Genomic DNA, 27,704 nt, shown 5'->3' on the forward strand with positions numbered 1-27,704 from the left:
CAAAAACAAAGTGCCAGTCTCCAGCGTGTTAACCCTCCTTTGAAAGAAAGGTTGTTTCTAAGTCTGTCTGTGGGAGTAAAGGCTAAAATTAGATTTTGGGCTCAGTTCTGCTTGCATAGGATAAACCCCTCTGTCTTTACATCCTTTTTAGCATCTCTTCCTTTTGCTTACTTATAAAGCTTGCTGTTTACTGTCTGCTCAAACATCTTTTGTATGGGGATGGGAGAGCAGAGTCGTACCATGTATGGCTTTTTTTGAGGAGCCTTGGCAGATCTTAGGCCCAGTACTTTAAACAGAACAGCGTGCCGGCAATGCTGGGAACCAAGACCCGTTTAATCTTGCCTTTTGTGGTTTACTTTACAGCAGAACAAGCACTTGTGGCTACACAAAACATAGACCAAATAAAGGCATCCTCTCAGCCTGGATGCTCCACAGCCTCTCCTCATGGTTGGTGGTCCAGGGGAGGGCGGGCGGGCAGTTCCTCTACCATGCCACTTTGACATGATGATGATGATGATGGAGCTGTGCTGATGGGCATAGGCCAAATTTGGCATCCATTGATTTGATCCTACGAAACATACATAGCCACCAGCGCTCACTCCCTTGATCCTACTGTCATTTTACTGTCGAGAACCAGAGAGATGGCCTTTGCTACAACTAATTTATCATCGTCTGACCTGTTCAGCCAGGTGCTTCCAGAATTCTTTGTAAATTCATTGGTGATTCGAGTCCTTATAAAACAGAGCAGAAGAACCTCGAATCAGAAACTGGGCAAACTTCACAAGTTGGACCCCTCTCAACTGCCATAGGAAAGATATGGGAGACTACTGTTTAAGGGGAGTCAGCCTTCTAAAGTGCTGCTGTGTTTCTATCCTCTCCCGAGGTCTGGACAGCAGAGCATTCAATTTTGGAGTTCCTAAACAGCAGCTTTAAATACCCATTAGGAAATTACCTGTTAGTGTGGCATTTTAGACTGCTAAGTCTAAGCTAATAGATTACTTTGGGATAATGGATTTGATATTTATAGGGGCTTCTTAATACCCTGCTTTGATTCTTTACCAGGGATGAGTGAGCTTCAGGGCTCCATCCTTGAACAGAAAGTACAGCGTGGGTGGTCTCTTGAAGGGGCTGCGGCTGACAGGCCCTCTGTCGGAGGGAGATGGCTCAGGCTTAGATACAAAAACAACTCTTTCTTTCGGGGAGTAAGAGATCTGTGGGCAGAGGTAGTATCAGCCACACAGCCACAGTGGGTGACGGAGGCACGGCAAGTCTGATGGCCTCGAGGTGACAGGAAGAAGAATGCCCAGGCAACCACCAGCAGGTTGGTAGCACTGAGGCGGGGGGGTGGGGGGGGTGGGGGGCAAGAGGGGACACAGAAAGATAAGGACAGAAGCCACACCTAGAGCAAAGGGATCGATTATTCATAGTTAACACCTGTCACTGGCCACATGTCTACAGTTCTTCCCCAGACCGATGTGTTCTGGTTCTTCAGTAATTTTTCCTGTAACTGTGACCCCTGAAAACCAGATACAGCTCTGCCATTGTGGGCTGAGGCACCTTGATGTGAGCTTGTGAGCGTGTTGGGCCCTAAGAGGCCGAGGGATGGCATAGACCTGGCTACCAGGGAAACCTTGCGACAAGTTACTGTTCTAGCTGTTGAGGACTGACCTCCCTCCTCTGTCAAGGGGAAGCAATACTTCCCCTTGCAGCATGGCTGTAAGATTAAGAAGATATTCAGACTCAGAGCAGTCCCCCGGACAGGCACATTGCCTGGGTGGACAGGTGCTGTTGTTGCATCCTATTCTTGGCTTATGTGGAGCCTACAGGTAAGTGAAATTAACCATCCCTCTTCCCCCACCCAAAAAAAAAAAATCCCTGCAGTCTTGGTGAGGGCAAGGCTATGGTCTTTGAGCTGTTTTTACAGTCATGTGGGTCCTTCCTCCCAGCTTCATGTCATCTTCAGACAGGTTCTAGTTTTAATTCTTGGCTAAGTCCAACACACAGGAGGAAGCTGGTTCTCCACAAAAAAGTCTTCCTTCATACCAGTCAGTGTATTATTTATCTTCTCATTTAACACACATTCCTCCTGCCCATTTTCCCCATTCCTGCTGAAACCAAGCTATATTCTACTTTGCAGCATTTTGGTGATTAATTTAGCGATCTTGTCAAACAATATAGTATAACACAAGGTGTTACTCTGAACTTACCCTGCCTCCCAATTTACTGAGTTCTTTTTCACAGTGCCCCAAACCGTCTGTGTAATCATCTATTCTAGAATGCTCTAGGAGCTCACATCCAACTGAGATGTTTGTAGTATCTGTCACTCATTCTATAAAAGTGATTTTTGACACGTTTGGATTTCATCTCCTCTCTTTAGCACGAGTCTTTTAAAGTCGCCTCATGGTAACTCCAGTCTGTGGTCACATCTTTTTTTTGAAACTTCATTTCATTCAGAGAAATTTATAATTGGTTCCTCACCTACCTTGGGCTCAAAGGCCACTTTTATGATGTTTATTTTTATCTTTTCTGAGTTTCAAATGTTTGTTTATAGGAGTAGATAGAGTAATTAATTAGAGCACTTACCCATGGCCAAAAGCTTGCCTCAGCCCATTGCAAGCTTCAGCTGATCACAACAGCCCATCTGTTTTCCCCATGTTAAGTGGAGGCATGGGAATCCAGAGCTGTGAAGAGTACGGTGGCATTTTACCTGCTTGCCCAGCAACTAGTTAGCCTGCTGCAGGGCTTTGGGAACTAGAAGAACATAGAGGACCCTGGGCCAGGATAGGACTGAGTATTAACCACAGCAACTGCATTTCTACAAACCAGGTGACACTGAGGGCCCGGTGTCTATTGCCTGCTCTTTGAGGAGACACTGTCCAGTGGCAGTGATCTATATGAACAACCTTGGAAATGAGGTCTCAGTTGAAGAAACACTAGGGAGAATGGCCTCTCGACAACTGTACTTGTTACATTTATCATGACTATGAGAAAATCCCTGGCAGAAAGTGGTCTCTTGATCCTGTGTGCTTGGGCAGAATGTCACAGTAGCAGGAACATGTGGCAGAAACACACACATGCACAAGTATGTGTGCATACAGACACATACATATACACATGGGTACGAGGAAGGAAGGAAGGAAGGAAGGAAGGAAGGAAGGAAGGAAGGAAGGAGAATACCTATCAGAGAAGGGACAAGATACCTTCAGTGTCCTGTTCCTAGTGACCTACTTCTTCCAGCCAAGTCCTACTTCCTAAAATGCTAGTACCAGCTGGAGACCAAGTATTCGAAACATGATCCTATGAGGGCCTTCCATGTTCAGGCCATAACACACACCTCCATTCAGAGGTAATAGAGCCAGGATTTGAAGCTAGACTTAGGATCCCACTCTTTTGACCCACATGACCACCAAGTGCATGAAGATAGCATTGAGCTCTGGTGCCATGTCTCACTGGTCACCTGCTCCTTCTACATGACTCTCACCCGCAGTCATGATGCGGACACTGATCTTGTAATTACTACTCTCGCACGTTTTCCTTCCAGCTGATGACTTCTCGTAGTCTTGCTCTTGCCTGGAATTGCTGGTGGGCAGGAACAGTGCAGATGGAGGGAATGGGACAAGGTGGCGATGTTTTCCACAAAGGCTATAGCTGCTGTCAGCTCTCCCTCTCCTGCAGAATTTTCCAAGATTCACCCACTTTGGGTACAGGGGTGTTGACACTCTGCATGGCTACCAAGTCTAGGTGGTGCTGTGCCTCTGGCCTCATGGACTTCTGCTAGTCATTCCGTCATCAGCTTTGCCATCACCTACACTGCTGGTTCTTCACAATTCTCCTGTGTGCCTGGCTGTTTTCTTCCAGTGATTCCCTTCTCCCTGAGATGTACCTTCTTTTTACTGTGTGGTTCTTTGGGCTTAAAGCCATGCACACTGGTACCATAGATCTCTGTACATTTCTTTTGGAAAATCATTGGGGCTTTCCTGCTTTATTGTTCTCTCCTGCAGAATGTTCTGCAGGAGTCATGTAAGCTGCCCCTGTGGCTAGCTGAAAATGCTTTCTACTATCCCACCCTTATCATTTTAAAGCCTGGTCTGAGGGCCTGAATCTCCTGCAGGTTAGGTGAATATTCTGTGTACACATTGTCTCATGCCACAGGCCAGGCAAGGGCGTGCATTTTTTCCTTTACTTGGAAGAAGGAATGAAAATACCTCATGAGTCTGCCAGTCTCTGGATTTCTCTCACACCCTGTGATATAGTAGCCACATGTGCCTAAACTCATTTAAACAAAAATTAAAAGGTACCAATAGTCCTGAGTTGGAACTTGGTGATAAAGCCTCATGGTGTTTTGAATTCAGTAGTTCTCAGAGCAGGGACCCCAGATAAGCAGACTCCTTTGGGAACATCTGAGAAACATGATCCGGATTGTTTCTCAGAGCTGCTGAGTCATAGACTTGAGTGCAGTCCTGCGCTCTGGTTTAACAACCCTCCAGCTGATGTTGATTCAGCCAAGCTTCGAGAATCCCTTGCCTTTGCCCATTCCAAGTGGAAGACTCAAGTGCTAGCCACCGAGGTGAAGGCATCACGGCCCAGGGTCAGCCAGCGTTCTCAGTCTAAGCTGCACATCAGACTCACCCGGGTGAGATCTGAGAATCCCGGAGTCCTGTATTGAAAGCCAGTGAAATTTCCCAGGCAACCTTAATGAGTAGCTGAGGCAGAGAAGTTCAGGCCAGTCAGATCTCCCAAGAAGCCTTGGCCCTACAGCCAAGGTTCTCAACCTGTGGGGATGTTGAACAGCTCTTTGCCAGGGACCAAATATCAGATATTCTACATGCTAGATACTTACATTGTGATTCTTAACAGTTATGAAGTAGCAACGAAATAATTTATGGTTGGGGGGGCAGGGGGGGTCACCGCAGCATGAGGAACTGTCATAAAGAGTCTAAGAATTAGGAAGGTTGAGATCAACTGGTCCACAAAGTTTCTTGGCTGCCTCCTTCTATTACACCATAATGGCCATGGGAATTGTTTTTCTGGAACAGTTAGTTCTGTACTAGAGAAGATTTATCGCCATTGTGTAGGTGAAGCCACCAAGAAGGTAAGTTGACTTGTATGAAAGAAACAATGACTGAGCCAGGGCATGAAACAAATGATACTGATTCTTGGGAACCATTCATTCATTTGCCTATATTACATTGAGTGATAGTTTCTGGGTCTGTAAGCCTAAATGCCACTGAGGTCTGGAGCTGGATACACAGCTTACTAAGACAGACAGACAGCCATGAAATAATTTATGGTTGGAGGGGGCTTCAGTAAACATAGCAACAGCATGTTTCTGACATAGCCTTGTGGGGTCAGGATGCCTGAGGGAATTTTCAAGGGAGCTTGATTGGCAGCCTAGGACATGTTCAGGTAATAGCAGATAGCTCGTCCAAGGGCATGCCCAGAGAACACACCTGGAGAGATGGAACATCCTGAGAACCTCAAGGAAGGTTCAGCGCCTATACACAGTGCAAGCCTTTTGTTTATTAGAGTCCATTGTCAGGGTATTCAGAAAGATCAGAGCCTTTGCACGAGAGCAATGCTTGCACGCCAGATCCCATGCCATATTTGAAGGCATCTTAGAGAAAATGAGCTTGGGTCTCAGGATCTTGGCTATCTCTCTATCAAGCAGAGTCAAGGTGGTCTTCACCATGGTATGGTGTGCGGGGTGCATGCTGAGGAAATGGCTGGAGATAACCCGTGCATAGAGCGAGAAGAGCTGAGGTTGCTCCAGAACACAGCATGAGCAGAAGGAGCAACCCATTATCTAGTTGGAAGCCTCATCTACCCGCTTCTCACCTGTAGCCTATGAAAGGTCTAACCTGCATCACACCACCTGCCTTCCAAGCCTTTCCTATCTGTAGCAATGCTTCTGCACTGCATAGAGCACTGTGGGGCCTCCAGGCGATGGTTCTGAGGACCACATACAGCTCAAAAGCCTGAAGCTCATCTCGCTCCAGCACAGTGAAAGAATAACAGAGTGGAGAGTGGAGGATTATAATTACTATGCAGCTTTCCCTGCAAACTCTTGGCTTAGGCTTGCGTTCCAAAGCTGTGGGCTCAGGTCAGGTCAGGATCGAGAAGTTGAGAGACGTTTGGTGGGTCTCCATAGGCACACTATTCTTTTTTGTAGTGTGTATGCTTTTTTTTTCATCTGGCACAAGTAGATATGAATGTTGCTGTTCCATAGGAAAATCCAAGTACCAGACATGAGAAACCTTCTTTCAAGATGTTGATCAGGGGAGTCCAAGAGACCATGTCCAACAATGTAGGCTATTGCTGTTGCCTTTGGCTGCTTCCCAGAATTAGAAGGTAAGTCCCTTTTGCTGAAAATAATGGACAACTTGGACACAGGACTTGGAGGAATCGAGCTGAAACCAACCTGGAAGCTTCCTCCTTGAGAACTGGTATTCATAGTATCAGAAGGTGTTGTGCAAGAATCCTCCCGGGAGAAAAGCAATCAGTAGTCTACCCAGCTGTGGTGCCTCTGGACCACAACAGGGACCAAGCACTGTAAGATATCCTTAAAGGTGAAGGAGTGCTAACTAGCCACTGTTTAATGGAACTTAAGCTGGCTCAATAGAAGAGAATTCATCCCTACAACTGTAAACCTAGTCAACTCCCCATAGCTGGTAAAGCCACGGACCCAGAGGAGAACCTAAAGCCATCACTTTCCTGAACCAGTATAATTTCTAACTGCATTCTAAATGCCTTATATGCAAGCTAAATGTAGTGCTTACTCCCATCAAAGATGCTTCTTTTTGCAGCAGTCAGAGACAGTTACGGAAAGCCACATGGGTCAAAATGGAGAGAATGACTAATATGAGTATCCAATGCAACTGATACATTTACAACACAAGCCCCACACTTAAGGCTCAGGAAACATCATGGAAGAGGGAACAGAAAGACTAAGAGCCAGAGGACTAGGTCACCTGCTGTGAGATTGTGTCTTCTATGTAGAACAGGGAAGCTAGATCCATGAAATCTCAACAATATGGTAGGTTAAACAAGAGAGACCTAAACTATGACAATACCAGTTGACATGTCAACATGGATGGGGGTCTGCACAAGGCTTCACATCTAGGTGAAAAGCTATAGACAATTAATGATTGCTGAGAAGGGGATCAGTCTTCCCCAGAACCCCTAACTGATTATCCAATACTAAGAGTTCAGTCCCCTAAAAGCATACATGCAAACAACACTAAATAGACCCAGTAAGTTGTATTTATAGATTTATATGTATAAATGTAGCAGCAACACTACTACTACTACTACTACTACTACTACTACTACTACTACTACAACAACTACTAAAAGGCATGGAGATGGATATGGGAGGAGTTAGGCAAAGAGTGGGGTAGGAAGCAAATGTTAAAAATACATTGCATGAAATTCTCAAAGTGTCAATTAAAATATTACATTAAAAAGGAAAACAGAAATGGCACATGGATGACATAGACAGCAGGGAATAGTCTCCCATGTTGATCACTATTTCCTTCTCAAGGAAAGAGGGGGCCCTTGACCCCCCACCCAGATGCAATCCCAGAGGGAGCCGATCCTTGGCTATGGTCTGATGAAAGGCCCAAGGCCTTGGGCACAGACACAGCCGGCCACCTCCAGCTATAATCGGTTACCTAAGCAGGCTTGCCTGACTCCAGTCCTTCCCCAAGACAACAATCAACTATTTCAGAAAAAAACACCCTGGAAGGCAATGTTATCAGCAAACCAAATAATGTCTTGGCAGTTTTAGCTCAGTGATATGGAGAATATTGAAAACATGGAGGGAAATCTCCAGATTTCCAGGCATGTAGGGTTATAACCTATTATATTAAAGGACTGAAAAGATCACTTTAAATTTTGTTATTTGAGAATAAGTTTCACTTATGGAAGAAAAGCTACAATGACTGCAAAGAATGTCTTATATCATTTGTCTGGCTTCTCTGTAGCTAACATTTGGGACTATCTGTTTTGTCATTTCTTCCTGTCCCCTTTTCTAAATTGTTTGAGGCTAACATTCGTATCTGAGGGGAAAGTAACAGAGAAACACCCCCCCCCTCTTTCATAACAACAGTTTATACCCCAATGTCTTTAATGCTCTGTTCTTGGACTTACTGTCATGTTCTATCTGCTATCTGCTAGTTTATTTGATAATGTCTTTTGTAGCATTTCATGCGGGATACTGGTGAAGAGTCTGGCTGAGTTTCTGTCCTTTTGTCTCTTCTGGTTAGCCCACAAGCAGACACTTGGGTCCTCTTTTACTCCTCTGTAAGCTGCAGAGGCCCGGGCCACTGTGTGTGAGTTCTGTAATCATGATGCCCCACAGTATCCAGTAGAGTACTTTATATGATAGGGCTCTTACAGTGTTTACCCCCCCCCCCCCTTCTCTAGAGGGGACTGGGAATCACTGCCTATTCAGGAGAGTTAGAAGTCTTGTCTCTCTTCAAACCGGCCTTTTGGAATTGCAAGCAAAGCCCAAAGCTTCTGTCCTTGTCTCTAAAACAGTCAAATACAACGATCTAAAGCAGTGATAGTAGCAGTGTATTTGACAGCATGTTGAGAAGTGGGACAGATGACAGTGATGTCACAAGCACACGAGGGAGGGATTGAGAATGGCGTTTACAGGATTTCTGGATGATGTGGGAGGGGGCTATCTGAGGAAGGTTTAGTTAGGTTAGTTTAAAATGTGCCTTCTAAGCTCTATGGCTTTCTGTAAGACATCTGTCTCTTTGTTTATTTTTGAGATACTGGGGATCACACACAGGGCCTTGTACATGCTAGGCAAGTTCTTTACCACTAAGCGTCACCCTAGGTCCCCGACCCCAGTTCACTTAAAATATGAAGACTGATAGCTTGAATGTGAAAAGATGGAAAATATATAGCATGGTAACACTAACTGAGAAAGCTGAAGCACCAATGTTAGTAGCAGACATCCAAACAAATATAATTATCATGTAAAAAGAAGGGGCTGTGAAATGGCAGATCCATCAGTTCTCTGAGAGGACATGGCCGCGCATGTGCCCAGCAACACGGTATCAAAATGTGGGAGGCAGAACTCAGGAAAACTGAAAGGAGAAGTGGTCAAATCCATTTCTGTAGTTGGGAGACTTCAACATCCTCCTGACCGTAATTCATAGATGCAGAAGTCAGAAAAGCAATAAAGACAGAGGTGGCTCGAACAGCACTATTAATCAGCGTAATCTAATTGACTCTTATAGAATATACTTCTTTCACGGAGAGCAGGGTACACAGTTTCCTCCAAGCTTGCCTGGAGCATTCACCAAGAAAGATCATATTCTGAATCATTAAATATGCTTTAAACATTTAAAATACTAGCAGCTGTACAAAGTCAGTTCTCAGATCACAGTGGGATTAAAATAGAAATTAATGAAGGGCTGGGTGTGGTGGTGTGAACCTTTAATTGCAATATTTAGGAGGTAGAGGCAGGCAGATCTCTGTGAGTTTGAGGCCAGCCTGGTCTAAGCCAGAACTATGCTGAGAGACCCTGTTTCAAACAACAACAACAACAACAACAACAACAACAACAACAACAACAACAACAACAGCAGCAGCAGCAACAGCAACAGCAGCAGCAGCAACAGCAGCAGCAGCAGCAGCAGCAGCAGCAGCAGCAACAACCACTACCACCACCACCAATATAAATGAAGAATCTTTTAGAGAAATCTTCAAATATCTGAGTATTCAATGACATACTTCTTTTTTATTTTAATATTTTTTGTGCAGTATATCTTGATTATGTTTTCCCCTCCCCTAACTCTATAGGTTAAGGAGGGAAAAAAAGTTCTTGACAGAATTGTAACATATTTGGAAAGAAATAAAGCGAAAACAACTTATTAAAATGTGTAGAATATAATGAGGAGTACTTAGGGGGAAATTATAGCATTAAAGTAGACAGAAAAAGGGTGAAGAGAGAAGATCAGAGACTTGAAATGTCCATCTTAGGAAACTAAAGATGGAAACACAAAAATATTAAAGGTGTTTGTGGTCTCTTTTCCTAAAAGCTACAAGGAGAGATACCCAACCTGGGGCTGATGTCTGTGGGCATTCACATTAATGCTCACAATAACACTGTGAGGAAAGCTCGACTTTCCTTCCTCCACAGGTAAAACAGACAGCCACAGAGCCATTAAGCAACGCACCTAGGGGCACACAGCTGCTAAGGGAAGCAGCCAGTGTTGAATGTCTATCCAAACTCTGGCTCCAGAAGAAGCAGAAGCATTCAGCGCCCTCTATTTCCCTTTTCCCCAGGAGAAGGTTGGGTTGGACCCTAGAATGATTTGTGAAAACTAGGAGGAAAAAAAAAAAAAAACCAGCAGGAGGAGGCCCAAGATGCCATCATAGACTGCAATAGAAATACAGATGCTCTCATGACCTTAAAGCAGCTGTGATTGATGTTGGAGAAATCGTAGAGATAAGGATGCTGCCAGGATATTTGCGGCAGATAAATTCCTCACAGGAATTCACTGGGAGAACGCCCTGGGGCTCTTCTCCAGACAGAACATCTATCAACAGCTTGGATGAAATCGAGCCCACGAAGTGTGCTGATGCTGCTGAGCTGAGAGGAGAGCCTGAGTGGCCACAGACTCTGCAGCCTGGATCTTTCCATATAATGCAATGAAGTGAAGTAATTCAGATTAAATGGAAATTGCCAAGTGCAGGCCAGGGACCTAGGTAAGGAGTCTGGCATAGTGAACTTGTGGTTTAAAAAATGAGTTACAAATGGGAGGTGGCTGTCAGGACATCTAGTCCTGTCTCCAGCCACAATGAAAGGGGTCTGGTGTTCATAGGGGAAGCTCTCCACCTGGAAACCCCATCAGGATCCTTTAAAAATTTTAGTCCCTCAGAGATGCCGGCATGGAGGTCTGCCCTGAGATAATGGACTAAGGATACTGGAAATCTCTTGAGCTGTTTCGAAAGACACAGAGATGGAAAACTGAGGGTCTCGTGGGCAGTTGTCCCAGAAAGGAGGGCAAGCTGGTTTTGCACAGTAAAGTGGAGGGAGCCCAGAGCTCATCCTCTGCGGATCAGCCTGGTGCACAACAGAGGCCAAGCCAAGTGAGCATTAGCTATTCTGTTCAAAGATGCCTCTTATAGCTGTTCTCACTCTACTCTTGAACCTTCAGAATCTTCTAACCTTGGCTAACTCCACATGCTGCAGGCCTCCTCTGTAGCAGGAGTCTTCCCAGCTGTCCTTAGACAATAGAGTGAATAATTGTGGTAGATAGACAACTCTAGTGACTGTCACAACCTAGGTCCTTCTCTTCAGAGATGTCAGGTCCCCTCTCTTGATGTCCAGGTATATGCCATGTACTGCAGTTTCAGATGTCTCTTAATGCCCGAGACTCCCTGCAGTATCACCCTTGCAAGCTTTAATTTCATCGAATTGGAGTTGATCTGTATAATCAAAGGAACACAGCAAAATGAGAAGCCACCCTCCAAGAGCACTACTTCAACAGCTCGTTCTGGGAGACCCCAGCTTCTATGCCGTGGGGACACTTAAACAGCCCTCCAAAGGGCAGCAGCTGACTGTTGTTTCACTTGTCAGTCATGAGAATGGGCCACCCAGGAAACGAATCCTGCTGCTCTACTTGAGCCATCAGGTGGTGGCAGCACCAGACAGCATCTGGCCCAACTGTCACAGCTGCCTGCTTCAGGTCTTTTTTTATGACATGAGGAAGAAAATAAATCACTATTTCTCTAAAGCAAGGGTTGGCAAACTGTGACCCATGGACTGGCTTCCTGGTTTTGGAAATAAAGTTTTATGAAAATCAATCATTTACTTACATGTTGTCCACAGCCTTTGTCTGACCCTTTGAGAAACATTATCAACACTTTACCTAAGTGCTTCCTTTTTCCTTTAAATGATAAATAGCAAAGTCCAGGGACTCCTATTCTTTCTTTCTTTTTTCCTTTCTTTCTTTTCCCTCTCTCCCTCTCCTGCTCTCCCTCCCTCCTCCCTCTTTTCTTCCTTTCTGTCATCAAGTCCAGAGCCTCACCTATGCCATGCAGACTTTTATCATGGGACAAATGTTTTTAAATTTTATCAGGGCATTTGTTCTTGAAGAATGAGGCACTCAGTCATATGGTAGTTCATTTGAGGAGCCTATCAGAATACCCGTTGCTATTCTAAATTCTGTCCTGCCCAAAGGTTTGATTTGCCAATAGCAGAAGGGAGGGAGTAGAGTCAACTTTGCCTGACTCAAGCAACACTGATGAAGAATTTCCGACAGAGATGAGAGAGATGAGAGAGGTCAAGAGAGCAGTCGTGAGGCCTTAAATCACAGGAGCAGTGGGAAGCCATACTCACTGGCAGGGGAGGGAAGGAGCAGAGCTACCAGAGCTCACTGGGTGCCTCTGATCTAACTCAGCTTTTATATCCACTTAGAAACTAGGAGCAATTAATAATTATAATTTGTGCTGGGCATGGTAGCGCATGCCTTTAATCCCAGCACTTGGGAGGCAGAGGCAGGCGGATTTCTGAGTTCGAGGCCAGCCTGGTCTACACAGTGAGTTCCAGGACAGCCAGGGATACACAGAGAAACCCTGTCTCAAAAAAAAAAAAAAAAAAAAACAGAAAAGAAATTATAATTTGTACAAGCTACAGTAACAAATGTATATTTAATTTGAGCCAGTTATACCAGAGCAACATTTAGAACGTGGACCATTACTAGGAGAGGTAGACTTTAGACTTTTCCTTGCCACAAGTCTACCTTCTAATTCTAAATTAGCTTGTGGTCTGTCTTCTTGTATGTCTGTTCTGCCTCGAAGATCTTTTCTCATCTTATTGAAATCCTCAGGCAGTGCCTAAGTTGTCATTTTATTAGATTATTTGTTTAGCTATGAGTATATAATTAAAGGAAGAAACTGGCCAAGTTCTTACTTTTTTCTTAAATCCCAAGAGACATTCAGAGTGCTTCAGTTCTCTACACAGTTCAAAATATTCCCTTCTCTAGAGACTTTCCATGTGTTGGGTCAGAGCAAGGGAGACCCTGAAAAATAAGCCCAAGCAGGGGCTACTTCATTTGCCCTCCTGTGTCTTAGGCTCTCAGCCAGATCCTGGGTGTTTGCAAATGCTGCCAAGCTGGCCGTTGTTCCAGAAATGTCAATGCTCTTATTTGGCAATTCTTACCAGAATCATCATCTTTTTAAAGGCACTGTTTAGTTACTCTTCTATTGCTGTGATAAAAACACCATGACTGAGATAACTTACACAAGAAGTGTTGAATTTGGCTTAAAGTTTCAATGGGCTAGCGTCCATAATGGTGGAGTAGAAGAAGGGCCGAGAGCTCACATCTTGATCTACAACAAGTTAGAGAAAATTAACTTGGGAATGAGCTTTATGGATCCCAAAACCCACTCTCGAAGACAACACCTCTTAATCCTTCATAAACAGTTCCATCAATTAGGGACCAAATATGCAAATACATGATCTTGTGGGGGCCACTCCCAATTAAACCCACAGACAGTAAGACTCATACCCTGCCCCAGGCACAGTTCAGATGTTTCAAAAAGAGGGGCCAAACTTCCTTGCCATAAACTGCCTCTGAGGACCCTTCCCAAAGTACCAGAGCTTCTGCTGGATGCCTGGCTCATCACTCATTCATTCTGCAACTTGCCTTTCTAGTTATCTGTGCTGTTTCAGAAACTACCTCAAGCCCGGTGGTGGTGGTGGCGCACGCCTTTAATCCCAGCACTTGGGAGGCAGAGGCAGGCGGGTTTCAAAGTTCGAGGCCAGCCTGGTCTACAAAGTAAGTTTCAGAACAGCCAGCAGGGCTATACAGAGAAACCCTGTTTCGAAAAACCAAAACCAAACTAAACCAAACCAAAACAAAAACAGAAACTACCTCAAAGCATCACTACTAAAGCAACCATTTTATTTTGTCTAATGGATGCAGTAGGTCAGTTTGGACCAAGCACAGGGGTGATGTGTGTTTGATCCCCACTTTCTAAAATCTCACCTGGGAGAATTCAAGGGTAGGATGGCTCAACAGTCTTGTGCTATGCCTGGGGCAGAATGGGTTGAAGGAGAATGGAACATCCAGATGTGGAACATCCAGATGTGGTTTCTCTGTGCATCTGGACTTCCTCACAACGTGGGGACTACAGCATACTGGTCTTCTTTTTAAATTTTATTATTTTTAAAGATTTATTATTTTATTTTGTTATTTTTTCGTTTTTTCGAGACAGGGTTTCTCTGTGTAGCCCTGGCTGTCCTGGAACTCACTGTGTAGACCAGGCTGGCCTCGAACTCAGAAATCCGCCTGCCTCTGCCTACCAAGTGCTGGGATTAAAGGTGTGCACCACCACCGCCTGGCAAAAGATTTATTTTTATTTTATGTGTAATGCTGTTTTGTCCGTACACATCATACCTGCCTCGCACCCAAGGAGATCCAAGGAGGTGGGTAGACCCCTTGAAACTAGCACAGTGCTACCATGTTAGGATTGGATCTAGTTTCCTATCACAGGTGCGGATTTACTTAACAATATCCTTGTATCTCTTATGGCTAAAGGGTTGTTCGTGGGATTAATGTTCTTGTTTAATATTTAGTACATAAGCCAGTAGCTATGTCCTCAGGTTTGCTCCCAATTCACCACCAGCAACAGTCATACGGATAGCATGGTCTGCGGATGATTACATGTGTGTAATCATGTTTCTCCATGAAGTCTCTGTGTTCTGGTTTACCAGTGATGGTCACCATAGTACCTGGTCTCTAATTTCAGAATGACACCATGTTCAGTCATTGGCAATGTCACATCCATATTATCATCATATCATCTAAGACATGGCAGTGCTCGAGGGAGATCTTTTCCAGCTCACCAGCATGCTTCTCCAAATTTCTGATGGTTCTCCTGTCAATCTGCTTGCACCAGAGTGGATTCTAGTGTCTGTAATTAAGCACAAGGCTTAGTATAAACATTCCCTTGCCCCTGACACTCTGTAAATGTTTAACTACTGTGTGTGTGTGTTTGTGTGTGTGTGATGTATCTTGTTCCATTTTGCATCTCTACCAGATACATCAGCTATGAGAGTTCAAACTACTTTGTATTCTTACCACTGTGTCCTTTATCTACACCTTACTGATGTTAGTAAAGGGAGCAGTATAAACTGAAAAGGTGTTCTTGTATCATAGTAACATAGTAACACACACACATACATACATACATACATACATACATACATACACACACAGCACTTTTCCAGTAGAAAAGCCTGGTTGAATTCAACTCCTTGTTGTTGTTGTTGTTGGTTGGTTTGTTTGTTTTTTATGATCTACATAGTCATAGACAAAGGATTTAGGGAGGCCTTTCCTTTGAGGTATGTGTGATTTCAACTAGGAAAACTTGAGGTCCCAAGGTAACTCTGTCCTTCCCTTGGTGGAAGGTGGATGGAGGGTGACTCTCCACGAATTTCTAGATTGCTATGAATGGGGGAGGAGAAGGGAGTGAAGCAATCCAGGAGTAGCTGCTCAGCTGCAGGACTCCCCTGTAATGGAGTTTTCATTTTCATGTTGAATTAAGAAGCACACCAAAAGAAAAAGGCATATGGTTAACAGCTGATTAGCGACCTTGGTAGAATTCTGGTCAATTTGGGAGACTGTCCTACTTGGAAACAATGGCCAGCTCCCTCTGTGAATATGTTGTGCTCTGTCTGTCTGCTCTGATTCCCAAAGTGCTGCAGAGATAGATGAAGAATTCAGCATAGACAGCAGCCATGAGACACACCTCACAGGGGCTGGAACCCCAACCTAGGGCCCAGATGTTAGCCTTTTATCTACCGGGAACTTTCTTGCTAACCTTCTCAGTGTACCATCCCAGACCTCAAGCACTCTCTGGTCTTCAATAGCAGCCCTCCCCATAAGAGGAGAGATTTAATAGACATTCTGCAGGTCACATGGAAGGGGAAGGCAGAGAATGGGGCAGGGGCAGGGGTGAAAGCTGTTATAAAATAGTGTGCAATAATTTCAACATGTTTTGATAAATACCAGTAAGCATGAGTGATTTATATGTAGTAAAACTGTGATACACACACACACACACACACACACACACACACATATATATATATATATATATAAATGAAGTGGAAGCTTAAGGGCTCTTTGGAAAGTCAGTTGTGTTGTGTGGTGTTTTGTTGGGGCACACATGTAAAGGAATGTTTTGATGAAGTCGATACAGGAGAAAAGGATGTTCTGCTGAAGCAAGCATGTGAAAAGACATGTAATAAAGGATTCTTTGTTAACAACATGCATGTATTGGTCTGCCTTATATTGCATAGTTGAGCTCCATTTGTCAGGACTCCATAGAAGCACACTAAAAAAACAACAACAACAACAACAACAACAACAACAACAACAACAACAAAAAAAAACCTGAAACCAAACCAAACCAAACCAAACAAAAAAACTTCTGGTGGTGTGCTGTCGTTTCTTGCCACTTCCATGAATTTGGGCTGATTGGCAGGGTGATGTCAGCTGAGACAACTCACATGCTGAAACAAAACACCTGATGAAAGAAGGAAGACCTATGGAGGACACGTGATATTTGGAGTATAAAATGGACTCAACAGACAGTGGCAGAGGTTGAGGTTGGCTTGCTTATAGAGCTAGCTGTGCAATGCTTGTTGGTCTTGCACCTTTGCTGATCTTCGCTTTGCAGAGAGAGGCACAACTGGGAACCTTTCCTGACATTCCTGTTGGTCCCAGTCCCTGATAACTTGTGCCAAGGCTGAGGCCTGGCTGGGTAATGCTACAGATGCTGATTCGTGTTTGCTATCCTTAGTCTACTGAACTAGACTGCTGATATATCCATGAAGTGTTTGTGAGTGGATTGAGCTGCCTCTGTTGACCAATGAACTGAACTGCACATTTCCAGACAACTGAGATAGGAGTTGCTCTAAAGAACCATTTCTAATCAGGTCTACTTCCCCCATATCCTTTCTTTTCCACTACCTCTGGCAGGTGGTGGGCTAAAAGGAAGGTTAAAGCCTTTAAAAATCAATATTAAAAATAGGGTTTGAAAAAAATTAAAGTTACACACACACACACACACACACACACATACACACACACACACACACACATATATATATATATATATATATTGCTGTTGCTTTGTTTTTGAGACAGAATTTTGCTATACAATTCTCCTGCTTCAGTCCTTTAAGGGCCAGAATTACAGACAAGTGCCACCCCCACTTAGCCTCATGTAGCTGCTTGCAATATTGGGGATTGAACCCAGGTCCTTGTGCATGCTAGGCAAGTAAATCACTGAGCAAGCTACAGCTCCATCTCTTGGTTTAATAGGAGGAACTGCTAACTTATCTTCAATAAGACTGTGTTATTTTGTATTCCATGCTCAATGAATGGATTGTTCACACTGAGGCCAGCATTTGATGTCATCAGCTTTTTGCTATTCTAAGATCTGTGTAGTAGTGACGTGTTTTTGTTTTCATGATTCTGTGGGATTTGTAGGTAGCACTTCCCCTCTACGCTGATCAGCTGGGCACAGTTGTTGGATGATGTTGATTCTGTCTGGGGTGTTGGCTAGGATAGCTGGGGGCTTGCTCATCTTTGATATGGCTAGCCCAGACTTCTTCACATGGAGATGGAAGTTTACAATGGCAAGAAACAACGCATCTGAGTACATAGCTCTCACCAAGCCTCTACTCAGTCTTATGTTTACGACACGAAGAGAGCAAGTCATAAATACAGGCCTGCATTGAAGGGAAAAGGATACAGAACACTCTAGTCATGTTTATTCCTAATCTACAGCAATTGACTATGGTACCTAATTAAGGAAGAGGATGCTTTAATACGACACTCAGACATTCAAAACCCTCACCCCAGGGGCAGCCATGAAAGCACTAAACAATAGTAAAGGAAGAAGATGAACTTGTCTCACCTCTCTCTTTTCCAGCTATCCAGTTGGTTTTGTTCCAAGGGGATTATCATCATCTCCCTGCATTAGGGACCCCTGGCCTTAATGTGCCCCTAGAAGAAGACAATGCATCTGTTCTTGTCCTTTATTTCCTAGCTGCTGAGAAAGACTTTTGAGGTTCAACCATACCTCCTCCCCTTCCATCTTTAAAAGCAGCTGAGAATCAGATGAGTATGCCTCCTGCCTCCTGTGGGGGGTGGGGGTGGGGAGCGGGGAAGCTTTCCAGCAACCCTTTCTAGAGAGGATGGGAAGTCAGGGGGAAGCTTCCCTCACGACACTTTCTAGTCTAACTTGCATTTTTTTCACATGCATTTTTAAAAAGCTTCTTGTTGAAGCCTGTAACAGTTGGGTCTCTGTGTGGATTTTACACCATGTATTCAATCAACAAGGCGTGCAAAATATACATGAAAATGAAGGTAGGTGTCTTAGTCAGGGTTTCTATTCCTGCACAAACATCATGGCCAAGAAGCAAGTTGGGGAGGAAAGGGTTTATTTGGCTTACACTGCCATACTGCTGTTCATCACCAAAAGAAGTCAGGACTGGAACTCCAGCAGGTCAGAAAGCAGAAGCTGATGCAGAAGCCATGGAGGAATGTTCTTTACTGGCTTGCTTGCTCTGGCTTGCTCAGCCTGCTCTCTTATAGAACCAAGACTACCAGCCCAGAGATGGCACCACCCAAAAGGGGACCTTCCCCCTTGATCACTAATTGAGAAAATGCCTTACAGTTGGATCTCATGGAGGCATTTCCTCAACTGAAGCTCCTTTCTCTGTGATAACTCCAGCTGTGTCACGTTGACACAAAACTAGCCAGCACAGTAGGCATGCGCTGAACATGTGGGGGCATTTTCTTCCCATTGTTCCCAGTATTCCTGTTATATTGGCTGTTTAGGTAGGATTCACACTCTACTGGCATTATAAATAATCTAGAGAGGATTTAATGTTTACAAGAGTGTGTTATGCAAAGGCTACATCATGGTATATGTCTTGAACTACCTATTGGTTATAGAAAATACAACCCTCTGTCCTCTTCCACTTGCTAACACGGGGACTCTGGTACTTGATTGCCAGCTCTGGTACTCCATTCTTCCTCTTTATCTTTATTGCTGGCCCATTGAAACTGAACAAAGGCACTCTAGCAGGACGGGCAGAAGTCTGTCCCTACAGAATATTCAGGGAAGGATGCTACCATCTTGAAAAAAAATCATATTGAGATTCTAAAGACTTAAATAACTTCCCCTCAACAAACTATCTCAGCTCAAAAGGAAGAGACAGAGATGAGACCAAACCCTCAGGCCGAGGCTTCAGAAGTGGACAGTACCAGTGTCACTGGTAAAGGATAACAGATAATAATGATAGACAGTCCACAAAAGGTTCTTCCTGCATTTAATGTCTGATAGTGTGTGTGTGTAGTAATCTGTGCATTCCTTGCTGTAAATGTGTGGGTCTATTTAGTTCAACAGCTCCCCAAAGAAGCACTGCTCATGGAAAGGCCTTATGCTTTGGAATTCTGCCGTCAGCAAACAAGCATGACTCAAGATCAACATTTTGCCACAAGAGAATAAGAAAGATTTAGAACGCAGCAGGTTTAGTTCCCATTATTTTAAAATAACAAAATTATCAACGTAAGGAACATATACTAGATTTTTGTTTATTGAGACAAGATCTCATTCATTAGGTTTGGTTGGCAGGGTGTTTTTCCCACTGAGGCACCTTGCCAGCCCAACAAACACTTTTAGGTAGAATTATATATGGTAGTAGAGTTAGACAATTGGGATCAAAGATGCTCTTATACTGGCTTGGAAAGACTTTTTTTTAAAATTTTTATTTAGCAGTGTTAGATAATGATTATGAAAATTCAGACACTGAAAAGATTCCTAATCCAGTGAAGGATTCTTCTCCATTATAGAAAAGACTTTCCTTCAGATGTTGGCATCAATATTCAATCTTACAGGGGGGTCTTCAATCTTTACATCCCAGTTGTGACCCTCCCCTCATCCCTATACTTCACCAACTTCAAAGTACTCTTGATGGAAGGCCCCAGGATAACATATTGTACACTAACCACTTCAAATTCTTCTTAGTATTACAGTTGATTGTCTGAAAAACATGTCTGCAGAGGCAGAAAATAAGTTTTTCTATGATTGAAAAGAAGTAATTTTTTGGGTAATTTTCAAGGCACTGGTGCGATAGATCACCCATAAAGTGCTTGCCTTGAAAGCATGAGGACCTGAACTTGACCCCCAGCACCCCATAAAAAGTTAACCATGGTCCTGTGTGTTTGTAATACCAGCTCATGAAAGGTGGAGACAGAGTTCCAGATTCATTAGAGATCCTGTCTTAAGACAAAGTAAGAGAGGAAGATTCCTTTTATCTTCCTCTGGCATGTGTGTGTGTGTGTGTGTGTGTGTGTGTGCATACACACACCACAGAAGACAAACACATACACAGACAGACACACACACAGAGTGAGTGAGTGAGAGAGAGAGAGAGAGACAGAGACAGACAGACAGAGAGAGAGAGACAGACACACACACACACGGGAGTAAGACACAAACACACATACACACAGAGAGATACATAGAGACGTATAGACCCACACAAACACACAGACACACAAATAGACACAGACACATACATAGGCACATATACGTCGGTATACACACATACACTCCACAGAAGATAAATATATACACAGACAGATACACATACAGAGTGAGTGAGAGTGAGAGAGAGATACAGACAGACAGATACACACACACAGAAGAAAGACATACAAACACACATACACACAGAGAGATATATAGAGACACACACAAACACATAGACCCACACAAACACATAGATACAGACACATACATAGGTACATACACATAGGCACACACACACACACACACACACACACACACACACACGCGCGCGCGCGCGCGCACACAGTTATAGTTCTATGGTTTCTAGCTTGGTGTCTTGTTGCTGTGATAATTACTATGACCAAAAGCAGCTTGGGAAGGAAAGGACAAGGACAGCCAGGTAAGGAACAAGTTAGAAGCTTGAAACAAAAATCTTAGAGGAATACTGTTTCTACTTTGCTCTTCATGTATCCAGCATTTTATACAACCTAGCACCATCTATCCAGGTTTGGCTCTGCCCACAGTGGCCTGGGCCCACAGACATGACCACAGGCCAGTAAACTGAGGTCTCCTCTTCCATAAGTGCCAATTTGATAACCAGGATTGTCTATTACACACACACACACACACACACACACACACACACACACACATCAGTTTGATGATTTTTACTGTATTTGTTAGGTACAAGCAAGAGAGTGATTTAGTATCTAACTGTAGAAACTGGAGATGAGCCCCAAATCTCACTTAGTTCTGTTGGGGCGGGGGCAGTTTTTGCAGACAAGACGTTCCCTTCACAGAAACAGTGATGAAGCACCAGCAGTGGAGTGGGAGTGTTTAACCTTTCGGGTGTGCCAACAGTGGGTTCCTTAATTTGAAAATAGGGTGTACAGCGTTTGCAAGAGAAGAGCAGCAATGGTTCATCACTCAACTTGACATGCCTCCTTTGCTGCAGACGCGAGGGAAGGGATCCTCTCTGCTCCATTTGTTCTGCCTTTTGCCTAAATTCTCAGAGAAAGCAGCAGATGCTCTAATTAAGGGTACCAGACACTGAAAATACCTGACATCCCGGGGGGAACATGCTGACAGGTTCCTCTCTCGAAGCCAGCCTTCCTCTGGAGCACCTTGGAGCACCTCGCGTGCATCACCAGCAGCGAGCCTTATTATCCCCCTTTTTTTGCAAATGGTAGAAAAGTGCAGCAAGGAGATTCAAAAGGCTCACTTGAGGCTACAGGGAAGCCAAATGCTCCGCTCAAAATAGAAATGGAGAGCTCTGGGAAGCTTAGACAGCTCGAAAGGGCCCTTTAATCTCCGGACCCTTCTGTGTCGTTTTAGACACTTCTTTGCCTCATGAAAGGGCTGCCAACTCTTCCTCCAGGATGTCATAAAAAGGTGACATTTAGAGAAGGAAATTGAAACTCTAATTGACTTCTACTAAAGCAGAAAAAATAAGTGCCCTGTATTCCTTCTCTTGGCCAGATGTTTGTAATTTTTCTCTTGGGGATTCTACCCTGAGGAGAGCTGGAGTCAAAACAGAATAGGCCACTGGAGTTGGTCTGCACAGATATTCAAGATTTGATGATGTTTATTATTTTTACGTAATGATGGGAGCCATGGACAGTCCATCCAAGGAGACACACAGAGGAAAGGGGGTTCTCTCACTTCTGGGACCTTGGGAGAGAAGAGCCCCCGAGTGTCTGGCAATGAAGCGTAAGGAGCTTGAGTTGAACACTCCATTTCCAGGTCTGGGGACAGAGGTACCTGTGATTACTTACATACATCTTGTTATTTGCTTGGGATAATTTAACTTTACCCCGATGGTGGGATGGCTTTGAGATCACTTATGCAGAATGTTTTATATTCCTTTTGCAATCAGCATCACAGGAAGAGCATGACCCCCGGTGCCTGCTGACCCGAGGAAGAGGAGAGACTCATGAAGCCTGGATCACAGAGCAGCTGAGCCCAAGCACTTGGGCTGGTCCCCAGCCACTCTGTACAAGCATATGCAGGTCAACATTGCTCACTATTGTGGGTGACTGAGTTTTGTAATGGTTTGCTATGCATTATACCATGTTACAGCTGACGGATGCAGAGCCTTTGGAGGAGTAGATGGTGAAAATTCTTAATGGGCTGTGGACAATGCTTGCAAAAATGTCAACTTAATGTAATGACATAGAACTTAACATGTGTAAGAACTCAAAAAAGTGTTTGTATTTGATGTATTTCAATAGAATAATCATATCTAATGTTCAGAATATCTGGCCTTCTCGTTGATATCTTCCTCTTAGCTGACAAGTTCCTTTATATCCTTTCTGTAGCCCTTTCTAACAAAGTCTTACCCTTTATTGCCCTGTCAGGATTTGGCATTTATCTAAGATTTAATTCTAGGTTGAACTATAAAACTACCTAGATTCTACAGTGAACATTTTTGATACATTTTTTTGGGGGCTACATTCCTACCTATGCACCCTGGCAAACTCATTTTAATTCTAAAATTTATAGTTATATTGTCATGCATGTATGACATGTATGTAGATGTATTTGTGACACGTGTATAGGATGGAGAAAACCCCTGTGGAGTTGGATCTCTTTTTCTACGCTCCCCCTTGGGTTCTTGTTAAACTTATATAGTAAGTGTCTTTACTTGCGGAGCCTTCCCATTGGGCTCTCCCTCCATTTTATTGTATTTTTTTATATATAGTTAAAAATAAATGGCAGGTGCCAGTGCACTTCACCAACAAATGAGCATGCTCATAGCTCCGCGGAGTTTTCTCAGACCCTTTCCAGTCCATTTTACCCCTCTGCCTGAAGGCACACACTCTTCTGATTTCTTTTCAGTCTGTTTTAGAACTTCATCTAATAGGACTATGCACTGTGTGGTCCCCCTATGACCAGCTTCTTCCTTGTCGACTAACACTTCTTTTTGTTCATGAGTCATCTTTGTCAGGATCTACACATTGAATTTTCCCATGAAAACTGAACATGGTGATGTAAAAGACCTGAGTAATAGTCTGATGAGCCCCTGGTCATTACCTGTCCTCTCCTCCCATCCAGGGCCACCAAGGAGACAAAGATTAGGTATTTCAAACTACTTAGGGAGAGATTTACAATGGCAAACAATTAACACTGTCTGCTTGAGACTCTCTCATGTTGGCCTCATTCTCAAATGAATAATTGAGACAAGATCATCCAAGGCAGCTCTTAACCTTAAAACTTGGGGCTTCTATGATGTGTACCCAACTACACTAAGCAACTTTAAATAGCATACTTGAACTAAATGGCCCCCCAAAGCAGGCAACCCTCTTTCTTCTTTTATGCTGTTGTTTGCCTGCCCTGTCTCTCCATTTAGGGTTAAAAAGTCTTCCAAAACTGCAGAGAGAATTTATTGACATCTATCTCTTGGGCACATCTATCTCTTTTGATTTAGTGACTTCAGGAAGATGGAAGGCCTGACCAAGCTCTTAGGATTAATTGAGCTTTCCCCTGGGGAGGCTGCATGCAGTATGTACCCCAGGGCTCCACCATAGTGGGAGCAAACTGACTTAGTGGGAGCAGTTGAAGAACTTGGCCGGTTGTCTTCCTTACTCTCTTCTGGTGGTCAATCAGCATATAGGGTGGGGCAGGGAATGAAGTATAAGGTAAGTGTGACAGATTTCAGAAGGGCTAAGTTCCAGGCTAAGTTTGCTTAACTGTTTTAGTTCTTAGACTCAACTTGAGGTTTTAAAATTGTCCCAACTATAAAAATAAAAGCTACTCTCTAGATGCCAGTCTTCATTTCCCAGAATCCTTCTGTCTGGGGACTTCCAGTGTCATTGGAGATCAGGCGACTTGTTTTAAGGGACACAAAGCTGGTTTGTGTCTATGTTTAAAGACCAGGACAAGGGCCAGACCCCATGACCATTAACAAAGCTGCCAGTCTGCTTGGTCATCCTATGGGATGGAGATTTTTTCCTTCACTTGTCCTATCTACTGATTCCTGTCTGCAGATCCTGTGTGGCTGCCCACCTACACCAGCATCACATAGCTGGACCTCCGCCTTCAGCTTCCTATAGTTCTGGGCTAGGCAGCTTTGCTTGCCAACCTGAGCCCAGCTCACAGACATGGTGCTGGACTTATGGGTCTCATCTTCCAGGCCCTGAAGTGAAGTGAAGCTTTAAGTAGAGGGCTTATCTAAGCAGCCCTGGTCAAGGTGTGGTCCTGACCATCACTGTTCTGTCAGGCTGACTGACAATTGAAAGTCTCTCTGGGGGAGAGAGTTTCCCTTCTGGCTGAGCCAGCCTTCAGGGTTTCTCTTCTCCCCCATATGAGATTCCTGGAGAACATAATCCCAGTTTCTTGGTTCCATTGTCTTAATAACATAAGAGCCGATGTGAAGGATGTATGTCTCCTTAGAACAGTTGTTCTCAACCTTCCTAATGCTGGAGCCCTTTACTATAGTTCCTCAGAATGTGATGACCTCCAATTATAAACTTATCTTCTTTGCTCCTCCATAACTATAATTTTGCTACTGTTGTGAATCATAGTGTAAACATGATATGCAAGGTGTCTGATATATCACCCCCAAAGTGGTGGTGACTCATAGGTTGAGAACTACCTTAGAGTATCTTCCTTCCTTAGAGTATCTTCCTTCCTTAGAGTATCTTCCTTCCTTAGAGTATCTTCCTTCCTTAGGGTATCTTCATCCCTGCCAGGCATTTACAGAAACAGCTGTCTACAAACTCTCACTCCTCTCATCTTCTGTCTGGTAGTCTAGTTTGGTTCTGAGGCACACATTTACTGGAGTGTACTCAGGGCTTCTGGGAGAGCTGGTGGAATCCCACCTCAAAGGCAGCTCTCAGTGAACACAAGCCACTATGGGAGGACAAAAGTCACTCGGCCCAGTCATGCCTATCCCTATAGTTAATAGGAAATTAGCATATATGTACATGAGCTCCAGAGGAGACCAGGATAACCTCCAAGCAGACCACAGCCCAAACTGCTGACTTATTCCCATAAGATAATAAATGTGTATTGTTTTGAGTCTGTGAATTTGGGCATGGTTTGTTACATGGCATTATTGAGTTAACTGATAACTAAGACATGTTTTACCAAAGACAATGTCTAGGTAGCTAAAAGAAGTTGAATGTGTTGCCTCACAATTAAATTATAATTAATAAAATTATAATGTATTTATTACATAACTATAATTAAATTATACGTTCTATAATTTTGCTCACACGCTGCTCAGGAATCACACCGTTGGGCTCACATCTATACTATTGGGAGCTAAATGCAACAGTGCTGCTTTATGTTTAAGCTGGTAACTATGACCCCTAATGAGCGGACCCCTACTTCTCTAAGAAGCTGGTCTCTATTCTGTATGTATACTAATCTCAAGTGAGTCTTAAAAATAGATTTTTATATAAGTGTTGTGTAACACGGTGACTTAGGAGGAGACTGTCATCAAGCAGACACGAAGGTAACTTCCCTGCCAGGATGGTTTCCTAGGATGCTGATGAGAAATCCCACAGGACAACATTTAAATTAATTGTAATAAGATCAAATAAACTTCCTCAGTCACAATCTCTGTACATCAAGTGCTCAGCAACTATGTATGGCCAGGAGCAAAAGAACTGAATGAAAAAGGAAGGAAGGAAGGTAGGAAGGAAGGATGTGACTTCCTAGGAATAGTGGAAGAGGAAGTTTATTATAGGTAAAAGGGAGAGCATAGCCAGAGAGACAGAGACATTTGGGAGAGAACCAGACTGAGCTGGGCCGTATGAGGAGAGAGGGATGGGGACAGGGGAGGAGAATGGCCAATAAACAGGCTAAAAAAATAAAGACCCAAAGGGCCAGGTAACCAAAATGGATTACACAGGGCAGCTGGGGAGAGGGCAGCCCAGCCCTGGGTTGGACAACTTTAGGTTAGGGCGTGGGGTATGGTATCCAGAAGGACCCTGTAACAGGTAGGGACCGAGGCATGCTGGGAGAACCTGTTCCACTTTGTTATGTTAAACAGGCCATTTGCTCAGGGTTTGAGACCTAATAAGTACAATGTCAGAAACTCAGTCAATGCTACTGGGCAATGTTAGCCTCAATGTTTGTGGTATAGTTTCATAGAAGTTTCTTCTCTGACCATCTGACTTCTGTGGACCAATTGATTCTAACAGCTCCTTACCCTGTACCCAAGGGGAAAATGAGCTATGATTTCCTAGAATATATATTTCGGAACTCACATTAGCCTGGTTTGACATCTGTAGTAGTGACTGTTCTCTTAGCTTACAGGTCACAAAGCTAGCCATTAAAACAGAGTGTTTTTTCTAATACACGGCAGAGGGAGGGTACCTCTCTCAGGACACAGTCAAGTGGTGGGAGAGAGATAAAGGGCCTCAGGGAAAAGCCCTACTTTGAGTTGTAAAGTCCCTAGCCAAACCTTAGGGGAAGTCAAAGAAGAAAATGAGACACAAAACATCCATATTGAGCAAAACCAGGAAATGTCCATGTTCTACTGGGCAAGAGTCCCCTGGGTTTACCCTGTACCCAGATCAGCTTGAACCAGCTTTAGTAATGGGAGGACCCGTGGGCCTTCTCTGGTTTCCTCAAGGGAAATTCTCTCAGAGAAATTCCCTAAACCGCCCTTGGCCTCTCTTCTCCCACCCACTCACTTAATTCGCCTTTTTTGATGAATAAACTGTGAATATAAACCAAGCTCCTGCATGTGCAGAACTTCCCCTGGGCGTTCCGTTTCCATCCTTCCTGCAGAAGTCTCCAAGTGATGAGGACAGGAAGGGCAGAAATTCTAAGAATGTCCCGGTTGACGGCTAGGAATGCAGTACGAGAGTTCTGCCTCCTGGTTTCTTGTCACCTCTTACCTCTGTGTGGAAGCTATCTATGAGCACACAGCTAAAATCAAGAGAAGGCATTTGGATGTCTCAGGGTTGGCTCCCCTGGACTGGCCAGCATGCTCCCTCCTCATGCCTCACTCGGTTTCTCCTAAGTCCTATACAGTCCCCGGACTATCAGCTTGTTGGTGCCATATTTCTTGGGAGCCACTCATGCTGTTTGGAAGCTCTGTCCCCATCTCTTGCTCTAGCTTAAGATCCCAA

General features: G+C 44.0%; 1 long non-coding RNA gene across 2 annotated transcripts; it reads left to right on the forward strand.

The window, feature by feature from the left end:
• The first annotated feature begins 481 nt into the window (after positions 1 to 481).
• Gm39951 lies at positions 482 to 25,746 on the forward strand. Of its 2 annotated transcripts, none has more exons than XR_866794.1 (3): positions 482 to 1,321; positions 6,227 to 6,348; positions 22,496 to 25,746. It is a non-coding gene; the product is annotated as a predicted gene, 39951 (long non-coding RNA). The 2 variants fall into 2 exon arrangements; XR_866793.1 differs by lacking the exon at positions 482 to 1,321 and adding an exon at positions 4,922 to 5,092.
• Positions 25,747 to 27,704: the final 1,958 nt, after the last annotated feature.

The sequence above is a fragment of the Mus musculus genome, chromosome 2, assembly GCF_000001635.26.
Source record: "Mus musculus strain C57BL/6J chromosome 2, GRCm38.p6 C57BL/6J".
NCBI classification, from domain to species: Eukaryota; Metazoa; Chordata; class Mammalia; order Rodentia; family Muridae; genus Mus; species Mus musculus.